We start from the raw sequence: 8,979 nt of genomic DNA, 5'->3' as shown, positions 1-8,979 counted from the left end.
AGTCTACAACCCAAACAAGTGGCTCAGGTAGTGCAGCTTATCCAGGATGGCACATCAATGCGAGCTGTGGCAAGAAGGTTTGCTGTGTCTGTCAGCGTAGTGTCCAGAGCATGGAGGCGCTACCAGGAGACAGGCCAGTACATCAGGAGACGTGGAGGAGGCCGTAGGAGGGCAACAACCCAGCAGCAGGACCGCTACCTCCGACTTTGTGCAAGGAGGAACAGGAGGAGCACTGCCAGAGCCCTGCAAAATGACCTCCAGCAGGCCACAAATGTGCATGTGTCTGCTCAAACGGTCAGAAACCGACTCCATGAGGGTGATATGAGGGCCCGACGTCCACAGGTGGGGGTTTTGCTTACAGCCCAACACCGTGCAGGACGTTTGGCATTTGCCAGAGAACACCAAGATTGGCAAATTCGCCACTGGCGCCCTGTGCTCTTCACAGATGAAAGCAGGTTCACACTGAGCACATGTGACAGACGTGACAGAGTCTGGAGACGCCGTGGAGAACGTTCTGCTGCCTGCAACATCCTCCAGCATGACCGGTTTGGCATTGGGTCAGTAATGGTGTGGGATGGCATTTATTTGGAGGGCCGCACAGCCATGTGCTCGCCAGAGGTAGCCTGACTGCCATTAGGTACCGAGATGAGATCCTCAGACCCCTTGTGAGACCATATGCTGGTGCAGTTGGCCCTGGGTTCCTCCTAATGCAAGACAATGCTAGACCTCATGTGGCTGGAGAGTGTCAGCAGTTCCTGCAAGACGAAGGCATTGATGCTATGGACTGGCCCGCCCGTTCCCCAGACCTGAATCCAATTGAGCACATCTGGGACATCATGTCTCGCTCTATCTACCAACGTCACGGTGCACCACAGACTGTCCAGGAGTTGGCAGATGCTTTAGTCCAGGTCTGGGAGGAGATCCCTCAGGAGACCGTCCGCCACCTCATCAGGAGCATGCACAGGCTACTGAGCCTCATTTTGACTTGTTTTAAGGACATTACATCAAAGTTGGATCAGCCTGTAGTGTGTTTTTCCACTTTAATTTTGAGTGTGACTCCAAATCCAGACCTCCATGGGTTGAAAAATTTGATTTCCATTTTTTTATTTTTGTGTGATTTTGTTGTCAGCACATTCAACTATGTAAAGAACAAAGTATTTCAGAAGAATATTTAATTAATTCAGATCTAGGATGTGTTATTTTTGCGTTCCCTTTATTTTTTTGAGCACTGTATAATGCCCCTTCTGTAGTATACAGTATATAATGGCCCCCTCTATATTGATAGTGTATATATAATGGTCCTCTCTGTAGTGTGTATATATAATGGCCACCTCTGTAGTGTATATATAATACTCCCTCTGTAGTATACATAATGGCCACCTCTGTAGTATATATAAGGCCCTCTCTGTAGTATATATAATGGGCCCCTCTGTAGTATACATAATGGCCACCTCTTTAGTATATATATAATGCCCCCTCTGTAGCATATATAATGGCCCCCTCTGAAGTATACATAATGGCCACCTCTGTAGTATATACAGTCCTGATCAAAAGTTTAAGACCACTTGAAAAATGGCAAAAAATCATATTTAGCATGGCTGGATCTTAACAAGGTTCTAAGTAGAGCTTCTACATGCAACAAGAAGAAATGGGAGTGAGACAAAACATTTTTTGAGCATTCAATTTAATAAAAACAATGAATAAACTGAAACAGGCTGTTTTTCAGGTGATCAAAAGTTTAGGACCACACCTCAAAAAAAAAACTAAACACCCCCCAAAACAGAAATTAAACTTCCAAACATGAACTCAATAATGAGTAGCTCCGCTGTTATTGTTTATCACTTCCAAAATTCGTTTCGGCATGCTTGATGCAAGCGTTTCCATGAGGTGAGTAGGAACATTTTTCCAAGTGGTGAAGACAGCCGCACGAAGGCTATCTACTGTCTGGAACTGTTGTCCATTTTTGTAAACTTCCCTTGCCATCCATCCCCAAAGGTTCTCAATAGGATTTAGATCAGGGGAACACGCAGGATGGGCCAAAAGAGTGATGTTATTCTCCTGGAAGAAGTCCCTTGTCCTGCGGGCATTGTGTACTGTAGCGTTGTCCTGTTGAAAAACCCAGTCGTTACCACACAGACGAGGGCCCTCAGTCATGAGGAATGCTCTCTGCAACATCTGGACATAGCCAGCGGCCGTTTGACGCCCCTGCACTTCCTGAAGCTCCATTGTTCCACTGAAGGAAAAAGCACCCCAGACCATTATGGCGCCCCCTCCATTATGGCGCGCGTAGAAAACATCTCAGGTGGGATCTGCTTGTCAGGGCCGGTTCTAGGTGAAATGGGGCCCTGGGGCGAAAAACAATAAGGGTCCCCCCCCCCCCATGACACTTGATGACTTTTACAGAAGAAACTGTATATTGTGTGGCACAGTGTAGCGGTATACTGTATATTGTGTGGCACAGTGTAGGCTATATGTGTATAACATAAACATATTTCATATGAAAACTTACAGTTACTTGACTTGGCCCTTGGGGATCTCGGACACCACTTCAACACTTGGACGGGGGCTCGGCGGAGCTGATGTTGTGTTTTATCCTAATGAAAAAGATTTCATAATAAGGATTTGGAGAAGGGGCAGAGTGATAGCAGAGCAGGGAGAGGATGGTGCTGCTACTAGGGGGTCATACCATGGGGGAGTAATAATGCCCACCATAATGCCCCCCCCAGTAGAAATAATTCTCCTTATAATGTGACAGTGCAAAAAATACACCCTTGTAATGCCCCCTGTTGAGCTAATGTCCGCATAGTGCCTCCATAAAGTGCCAGTATAAAATACCCCTATATAGTGACCCCAGTAAATGCCCCCATAGTGCTCCTCTCCCCCCTAGTGCCCCCCATAATGTACCAGTATAAAATGCCCGATATATAGTGCGCCAGTAGATGCCCTCAGTGTCCCCCATAATTTGTAAGCATATAATACCCCTTCTCAGTGCCCCCGTAGATGACCCCATAGTAGTCCTCTCCCCCCTTCCCCATAGTACCCACCACAATGTTTCCCAGTATAAAATGCCCCTATACAGAGCCCCCATATAAAATAACCGTTCTTTGTGGCCTCAGTAGATGCCCCTATAGTGCCACCAATAATGTGCCAGTAAGAAGTGCCCCCATAGATGTCCCCCAATAAAGTGCCAGTAAAATGTGCCCTCATAGATGCCCCCAATCATGTGCCAGTAGCCTGAGCCCCCCAACATGTGCCAGAAGCCATAAGGCCCCCTATCATGTCCCAGTAGCCATAGGCGGCCCCCCCTATCATGTGCCAGTAGCCATAAGGCCCCCCTATCATGTGCCAGTAGCCTGAGCCCCCCATCAACATGTGCCAGTAGCCATAGGCAGCCCCCCCCTATCATGTGCCAGTAGCCATAGGCGGCCCCCCTATCATGTGCCAGTAGCCATAGGGCCCCCCTATCATGTGCCAGTAGCCATAGGGCCCCCCTATCATGTGCCAGTAGCCATAGGCCTCCCCCCTATCATGTGCCAGTAGCCATAGGGCCCCCCCTATCATGTGCCACTAGCCATAGGGCCCCCCTATCATGTGCCACTAGCCATAGCCCCCCCCCCCCCTATCATTTGCCAGTAGCCACCAATATTGTACAGGGAAAAAAATATGAAAAAAATATGAAAAAAAAAAAACACTTATACTTACCTCCATGTCAGCGATGCGATGCAGGCCTCTTCCGGCCTGTGTCCCGCGATGTGTACGGCTCAGGGCTCAGGCGGCGCGATGACGTCATCGTGCCGCCTGCATCGGCTCAGTGCTGATGACATTTTTTTGGGTCTTCCACTTGACTTTTTTGTTCCATAACCCTCAGGATCATTTAACAAATTCCAAATGACTGTCTTACTGCGTCCCACCTCAGCAGCGATGGCGCGCTGTGAGAGACCCTGCTTATGCAGTTCAACAACCCGACCACGATCAAAAAGGGAGAGTTTTTTTGCCTTTGCCATCACAACGTGTGTCTACCTGACAGAAAATGACAATGAATCCACATCTTTGCACAGATTTGGCCTTTTAAAGGCATGTGGTCCTAAAATTTGGATCAGCTGAAAAACAGCCTGTTTCAGTTTATTCGTTGTTTTCAATTAATTGAATGCTCAAAAAATGTTTTGTCTCACTCTCATTTCTTGTTGTTGCATGTTGAAGCTCTACTTGGAACCTTGTTAAGATCCAACAATGTAAAATAAGATTTTTTGCCATTTTTCAAGTGGTCTTAAAATTTTGATCAGGACTGTATAATGCCCTCTCTGTAGTATATATAATGGCCACCTCTGTAGTAAATATGCAAGAAACAGTCATGTAATGTCTCTAAGTTTCATTATCTTGGTAAACTGTGTTAAAATTTAATGTAAAATTCCTGCAGTATTTGTTTGGTCAGTAGATGGCAGCATATGACCAATTTGCATTGGAGTTTACCATATAGAAAGTGTATTAGTGACACTGGTTCTTTAAGGCAGCAGCTAAGTGTTAAAGTGACACGCCCCTTGTGATGTCAGCCTGCCTGAGTGTGAGCAGGAAGAAGGAGGAAGAGAGACTGGAACTGCAGCTGCCGCCATATTGGCAAGATCGAAAACAAGTTCTGTGTTGTGTAAGACGTGTGTGGAGATACTAAAGGACTTCCCTGTGTGGCCAAGCTGTGTGAACTTCGGTCTAGAGACGGATGGAGTACAAAGAAACCGTGCATTTAGTGAAGCCAAGTTAAAAAGGACTGTGTGCAGCAACTAACCTGTGGAGCCGACATTGGGCTGAGTGGATTGCCCCAAACAGTAAAGAGACTCACAGTGCTGTCGAGGTACCGGACAGTAACTGTAAAATTCTGGATTATATTCAACTGGTTTTCCGGCCTGCTGAGGAGGACTTCTTTGTTGCGGATCCTGCGCTGGTTAAAGGAAAAGGACGACATCGGGCCCCACCATGCACTTCCACAAACTGTAAGCGGTCCACTTGGACCACTGGGATAAGGGGGGTGCGCACCCGGTTGAACGTTAGGGTCAGTTAGGGATAGTTTCTGGGACTATTATTTCTTAGTGTCTGCACTGCGAATACGGACACAGCAAAGGTGAAAATTGTTGCAGTATTTAACTTGTATTGTTTATACTGTTTTGAATATTTTTCTTGTCTTTACCTCTGTAACTGCATTGTTAACCTGCTTTTATTAATTTATACTAAATGCAATTTTCTTAATCTTGACTTCTGCGTACGCACTCTTTTCTGGTTGCGGAGTCAAATCACCTGCCTTGCTCTCGGTTCACATATATAATGACCCCTTTGTATTATATATAAAGGCCCCTCTTCTGTAGTATATACTGTACAGGGAGTGCAGAATTATTAGGCAAATGAGTATTTTGACCACATCATCCTCTTTATGCATGTTGTCTTACTCCAAGCTGTATAGGCTCGAAAGCCTACTACCAATTAAGCATATTAGGTGATGTGCATCTCTGTAATGAGAAGGGGTGTGGTCTAATGACATCAACACCCTATATTAGGTGTGCATAATTATTAGGCAACTTCCTTTCCTTTGGCAAAATGGGTCAAAAGAAGGACTTGACAGGCTCAGAAAAGTCAAAAATAGTGAGATATCTTGCAGTGGGATGCAGCACTCTTAAAATTGCAAAGCTTCTGAAGCGTGATCATCGAACAATCAAGCGTGTCATTCAAAATAGTCAACAGGGTCGCAAGAAGCGTGTGGAAAAACCAAGGCGCAAAATAACTGCCCATGAACTGAGAAAAGTCAAGCGTGCAGCTGCCAAGATGCCACTTGCCACCAGTTTGGCCATATTTCAGAGCTGCAACATCACTGGAGTGCCCAAAAGCACAAGGTGTGCAATACTCAGAGACATGGCCAAGGTAAGAAAGGCTGAAAGACGACCACCACTGAACAAGACACACAAGCTGAAACGTCAAGACTGGGCCAAGAAATATCTCAAGACTGATTTTTCTAAGGTTTTATAGACTGATGAAATGAGAGTGAGTCTTGATGGGCCAGATGGATGGGCCCGTGGCTGGATTGGTAAAGGGCAGAGAGCTCCAGTCCGACTCAGACGCCAGCAAGGTGGAGGTGGAGTACTGGTTTGGGCTGGTATCATCAAAGATGAGCTTGTGGGGCCTTTTCGGGTTGAGGATGGAGTCAAGCTCAACTCCCAGTCCTACTGCCAGTTTTTGGAAGACACCTTCAAGCAGTGGTACAGGAAGAAGTCTGCATCCTTCAAGAAAAACATGATTTTCATGCAGGTCAATGCTCCATCACACGCGTCCAAGTACTCCACAGCGTGGCTGGCAAGAAAGGGTATAAAAGAAGAAAATCTAATGACATGGCCTCCTTGTTCACCTGATCTGAACCCCATTGAGAACCTGTGGTCCATCATCAAATGTGAGATTTACAAGGAGGGAAAACAGTACACCTCTCTGAACAGTGTCTGGGAGGCTGTGGTTGCTGCTGCACGCAATGTTGATGGTGAACAGATCAAAACACTGACAGAATCCATGGATGGCAGGCTTTTGAGTGTCCTTGCAAAGAAAGGTGGCTATATTGGTCACTGATTTGTTTTTGTTTTGTTTTTGAATGTCAGAAATGTATATTTGTGAATGTTGAGATGTTATATTGGTTTCACTGGTAAAAATAAATAATTGAAATGGGTATATATTTGTTTTTTGTTAAATTACCTAATAATTATGCACAGTAATAGTCACCTGCACACACAGATATCCCCCTAAAATAGCTAAAACTAAAAACAAACTAAAAACTACTTCCAAAAATATTCAGCTTTGATATTAATGAGTTTTTTGGGTTCATTGAGAACATGGTGGTTGTTCAATAATAAAATTTATGGGCAGGGCTAAATGCGTCTTGGACGTGGGTAAGGCATGCCGAACCTGAACTATGGCTGAGTTGTGCCGGAAGCCACGGGCGTGGGTAAGCCTGGAGAGGGCAAAAAGACAAGTACGCTATGTTGTCTACACTGGTTTATTCATATTCTTCCAGCCCGCATGACCTATAACGCCAACGACTGAAAAGCTTGAGAAATTTCCCGGTGTGGATTCGGAATGTATCTGTTGAAGCAAGATGACCTCCAGCGCCCCATGGATCGAATAACGTGAGCGGGGACTTGGTGTTTCGAAGCTGACGATGCCGCCCCCGATATGGAACGAGTGACCCGAAATGGCTCCTGGGTCGTACCCCAGACCTGCCACCAGAGAGCGGATGTGGGACATGAATTGGTTTGAAGTGAGGGGTTTGTTCTTGAAGGGCAGGAGCAGACTGTCAGGAGGCGCTGTCTGCAACAGGGACAATAATTTATTGAGGATCTGGACTGGACACCAATTATTCCGGGTAGGGAAATATTTAATTTCCGTGGATGGCCCTGTCTGGTTTGTTTTGGTTGACGGAATGCTGAGTACATAATAGTTATAGTGCCACGACAGTTGTTCTTTGCGAAGACCGCCGGGTCTTGGAGAGCTGCCAGTGAACTCTCCTGGCAGGAGGAAGCCATAAAAACTTAGAACATGGCCGCTTGGATGACCGTGCTGGTCAAGGGCCAAAAAGGATCGCCGTCCAGGGCAGAATACAAATCCCTGAACAGCTTGCCGAACACCGGCTGTCTGCGGGTGGCAGCCTGTTTTGCATTTTCCTGTATTCCCCTGAGGGCCGCCTTGATTACCTGGTTGGACAAGATAGAAGAACAACCCGGAGTACTGAGCATAAAATGGAGTTGAAGGCCTGCTAGGTATAATTTGATAGTATTATATGAGAGCTTTTGTTGGGAATGGCAGAAGGCTATGAACGCCAGTAAGTAAGATATTTCGTCGCGGCCGCCCTGAGGATAGAGAAGTCTAAATCTCTCAAACGCTTTCAACCCCGCTTTATAATTCCTGGACATATTTGGGGCTAATGATTGTGTTATGAGGTGTTTTGCTGTTGAGATCAGAGATTCTAATCCATCACTGGGGTGTTGTATGCTGGGGTTGTGGCACCCGTGGGGTCCGCGTCGGGCATCTCCTTGCGGGACTTTGCCTGCTTTTAGAATGATAATGGCCGGAGACGCTTCTAGGAATCTGGGGGAAACATAAAGTAAACTGAATAACGTACCCGTGGGGATAGGATAAGGACCGTGAGACCCCTTGACCATCCGGGAGACTCCTAACTAAGAACCGAGCCCGGATGGCCTGGAGTGGGGTGTAGCGGACTCAATATGACATATGGCGTGGAAACAACAATGGCTAAATTGAAGGTCCAGTTGTCGCCCAGCATTTGGCTCATCCTGGCGGGACCCAGAGGCAAGATAAATGATGTGACATGGTATCAGTGGTAGCTGAACCTGGACGATCTAGGTGACATACACTGTTAAGTTGGCCTGGACGATCCAGGTGACATACAACATTGAACTCGGCCTGGACGATCCAGGTGACATACAACATTGAACTCGGCCTGGACGATCCAGGTGACCTACAACGATAAAGTTGGCCTGGACAATCCAGGTGACATACAACATTAAACACGGCCTGGACGATCCAGGTGACGTACAACATTGATCTTGGCCTGAGTGGTCCAGGCGACAGATAATTTAAGTACGCAGTATATGTGGTAACTAAACTGATCGCGCGCCACTGACGAATCTTCCCAGCCAAACCTGCGTTTGGAAAACGGGGAGCCTGCCATGCGCAATTTTGTACCCCTGGCACCTGCTGGCAGAGTGAATCCCTGCCTCCATGCCGAGACACAATTCTGACCTGCAGGAACCAAGTAGCTTACTGGCCCATGTGCTGTTGATTAATATATGTAAATATGCACACCAAAATTGCCCCTGACACAGGCTGGAAGCTGGGTTGCCGCAGCTTGGCGTAACGCCGGCAACAATGCCCACTGCTTCCCACCTGTGTCCTGCCTCTGCTATATAGCGTCTCTGCTGGGGCAATGATTTAATT

Source organism: Bufo bufo, chromosome 1, assembly GCF_905171765.1.
Source record: "Bufo bufo chromosome 1, aBufBuf1.1, whole genome shotgun sequence".
NCBI lineage: Eukaryota > Metazoa > Chordata > Amphibia > Anura > Bufonidae > Bufo > Bufo bufo.
The sequence above is the reverse complement of the archived record's forward strand: the minus strand, read 5'-3'. Positions refer to the sequence as shown.